This window comes from Hordeum vulgare, chromosome 2H (assembly GCF_904849725.1).
Source record: "Hordeum vulgare subsp. vulgare chromosome 2H, MorexV3_pseudomolecules_assembly, whole genome shotgun sequence".
Taxonomy (NCBI): domain Eukaryota; kingdom Viridiplantae; phylum Streptophyta; class Magnoliopsida; order Poales; family Poaceae; genus Hordeum; species Hordeum vulgare.
In genome coordinates, this window is record NC_058519.1 from 580,084,767 (window position 1) to 580,089,007 (window position 4,241).

Below are 4,241 nucleotides of genomic sequence, written 5' to 3' on the forward strand. Positions count from 1 at the left end.
CCCCAAGTAACGTTACCGATGGATTGAAGACGAGAGAGGGGATGCCTTCCCGGGGCATCCCCAAGCTTAGGATTTTATGACATCCTTGAATCTCTTGGGTTGCCTTGGGCATCCCCAATCTTGAGCTTTTGCCACTCTTTATATCTTTGTCCATAAGAACTTCACCCAAAACTTGAAAACTTCACAACACGAAACTTAAACCGAAACTCGTGATAACACTAGTATGAGAAAGCAAACCACCAATTCCTTAGGTACTGTAGCAAACTTAAATTCTACTTATGCTGATGTTGGGTTACTGTATTTTCAATCTTCCATGGATAATACCCCCCGATACTATCCATAGTTTCATCAAAATAAGCAACCAACTCAACAAAAACCGAATATGTTAAAAGCAGACCAGTCTGTAGCAATTTGTATATTTCGTATACTTCTGATACTTCCAAAATTCTGAACAATTACGATAGTCTGAAGAATTTGCTTAGCAATCAGCAGCAAAAATAATCAACTCAAAATCTCTTACAGAAAAAATGGAAATTCTTTTCGTGAGCAGAAAGTTTCTGTCTTTTCCAGCATGACCAACCGATCTTCCCCAAAACTAATCATAACGGTTTTGCTTGGCACAAATGCAAAAAGAAACACAAAAAACACAATCATAACAGAATTATGAAAGTGTGGAAAACACAAAACAGAAAGAAAAAGGATAGATTCGTTGGGTTGCCTCCCAACAAGCGCTTTTGTTTAACACCCTTAGCTAGGCAAAAGGTGATGGAATCACGTATAGTCATCTTTGGTGCTCAAACCATAAGTAGCCCTCATCATAAATTCATAAGGCAATCTTTTTTTTCTTTCTAGGAAAGTGCTCCATTCCCTTCTTTAAAGGAAATTGAAATCTAATATTCCCTTCCTTCATAACGATGATAGCACCAATAGTCCTTAGGAAAGGTCTACCAAGAATAATGGGACATGAAGGATTGCAATCTATGTCAAGTACAATGAAATCCACGGGTACATAGTTCTTATTTGCAACAATAAGAACATCATCGATCCTTCCCATGGGTTTCTTGACAGTAGAATCCGCAAGATGCAAATTAAGAGAACACTCTTCAATCTCATGAAAACCAAGAATATCACATAAAGACTTTGGAATCGCGGAAACACTAGCACCCAAATCACACAAAGCATTGCACTCATAGTTTTTGATCTTGATTTTTATAGTAGGTTCCCACTCATCATGAAGTTTTCTAGGTATAGAGACTTCTAATTGGAGCTTCTCTTCAAGAGATTTATCATAGCATCTACGATATACGCGGTAAAGGCTTTGCTTTGGCTATAAGCGTGTGGAGAGTTTGCAATGGATTGCATCAAAGAAATGCATTCAAACAAGGAGAAATTATCATAATTGACTTCCTTGAAATCCAAAGTGGGACTTTCACTACTACCCAAAATTTTGATTTCTTCTACTCCACTCTCCACACCTTCATCATCAAGATGGGTGGACTCCGAATCATTGGGGTGTTTTTCAACCAAAGTGGATTCATATCCAGCCCCTCCACCAATAGGTTTGACACGTGAAAACAAAGATTCAAGAGGAGACATATGGAGCACTTTAAGATCTTCGTGATTTGCATCACTAGAACGCACCCTTTTAAACCATTCATGCCTAGCGCGAATTTGGGCGGTTCTTCTTTGCTCTCATTCATGGAGACACGCATAGCTTTCAAAGTTTCATCCAAGTTGACCTTGGGAGGAGCGCATCTAACTTTCAAAGCATCAATATCACAAGACATCCTATCAATGCTCTTAGCCAATTCATCAATTTTGAGTAGTTTTTCCTCTATGGACGCATTGAAAATCTTTTGAGAGTTGATGAACTCTTTGATATTACTCTCTAAATCATAGGGTAATTTGTTGTGATTTCCATAAGTGTTGTTGTAGGAATTGCCATAATTGTTAGAGGAGTTACTAGGAAAAGGCCTGGGAACATAGTTTCCTCTAAAAGCATTGTTGTAGCCAAAATTGTTCCTACCAACAAAATTCACGTCCAAACTAGCGTTGCTACTCTCAATCAAGGAAGATAGTGGCATGTCATTAGGATCTACAGTAGCGTTTCTACTAGCAACCAAATTCATCAACTCGTCCATCTTAGCACTAAGCGAGTTAATCTCTTCTATAGCGTGTACCTTCTTGCTAGTAGGCGACCTTTCAGTGTGCCATAGAGAGTAGTTGGTCATGATATTGTTTAGGAGTTTTGTAGCGTCTCCTAATGTGATTTACATGAACGTTCCACATGAGGCGGAGTCCAAGATATTACGAGAAGCGAAATTCAAACCAGCGTAAAAGATTTGTATAATCATCCACAAACTCAAGCCATGAGTGGGACAATTTCTAATCATAAGCTTCATCCTCTCCCAAGATTGTGCAACGTGTTCATGATCAAGTTGCTTGAAATTCATGATATCGTTACATAAGGAGATGATCTTAGCCAGCGTAAAATACTTGGATATGTAAGCATCTTTGCACTTATCCCAAGAATCGATACTATTTTTAGGCAAAGAAGAAAACCAAGTTTTTGTGCGATCTCGCAACGAGAAAGGAAAAAGTTTCAACTTAATCACGTCATTATCCACATCTCTTTTCTTTTGCATATCACAAAGCTCAATGAAGGTATTGAGATGGGATGCGACATCTTCACTAGGAAGGCCCGAGAATTGCTCTTTCATAACAAGATTCAGCAAAGCTGCGTTGATTTCATACGATTCCGCACTAGTGGCAGGAGCAATCGGAGTACTAATAAAATCGTTATTATTGGTACTCGAGAATTCGCAAAGTTTGGTGTTTTCAGCCATGATGACTTCAACAAACAAACAAGCACAAAAGCAAGCAAGAAAACCGGCAAAGGCAAAAGAAAACGGCAGAGGAAAAAGGCAAATGAAAACAGCAAATGTGAAGTGGGGGAGGAAAACGAGAGGCAACTGGCAAAAAAGTAAATGCAAGAGATGAGTTTGTGAGACCTACTTGGATAGATCTCTCCTTCCCCGGCAACGGCGCCAGAAATACTTCTGCTACTGCAACAAAAGACGTTCCAACGGCGCCAGAAATAGGTGTGTTGACGGCGCCAGGAATCCTTCTGCTACGGCTACGCCTTAAGGGACTTCCTAGGAAAATATGAAAAGGATTTCCCCCGTGCCCTTGGAGCCTTGCGTTGGTGTTCCCTCGAAGCGGAAAGGGTGATGTAGCGCAGCGGTGGTAAGTATTTCCCTTAGTTTGAGAACCAAGGTATCGATCCAGTGAAGGAGTATCACAAGAGCCTGCACAAACACACAAAGCTTGCTCCAACGCTATGAAGGGGTTGTCAATCCCTTATAGATTGTTCGCCAAGTGAGAACTGAAAGCAACAAAGTAACAAAGCAAAGTAAAAGCGAAAGTGGAAACGATATGTGTGAATAGACCCGGGGGCCGTAGTGTTTACTAGTGGCTTCTCTCATGAAAGCAAGTAGACGGTGGGTGAACAAATTACTGTCGAGCTATTGATAGAACCGCGCAAAGTCATGACGTCATCTATGGCAATGATTATATCTATAGGCATCACGTCCAAAACAAGTAGACCGATACTTTCTGCATCTACTACTATTACTCCACACATCGACCGCTATCCAGCATGCATCTAGCGTATTAAGTTCAAAAGAACAGAGCAACGCCTTAAGCAAGATGACATGATGTAGATGGACAATCTCATATCTACAATAGAGCTCACCTTGTTACCCTTGATGGCAACTACACGATGTGTGCCTTGCTGCCCCAACTGTCACTCGGAAAGGTCACCACACGGTAAGAACCCAAAACCAAGTAATTCTCCCATTGCAAGAATCATAGATCTAGTTAGCCAAACAAAACCCAAGACTCGGAGAGACTTACAAGGATATCAAATCATGCATATAAGAAATCAGCAAAGACTCAAATATATATCATAGATAATCTGATCACAAAATCCACAATTTATCGGATCTCGACAAACACACCGCCAAAGAAGATTACATCGGATAGATCTCCATGAAGATCATCTAGAACTTTGTATTGAAGATCCAAGAGAGAGAAGAAGTGTAACACCCTAGTTTTTGGCTTCCCTCACTAATTAACTTATTTCAAAATTTAGGACCAATTAAAATTTTTGTGAATGCCTGTGATGCTTGGATTGACTATTGTCTGCCTGTTTGTTTAATTGCATGTGATTGATCCCCATT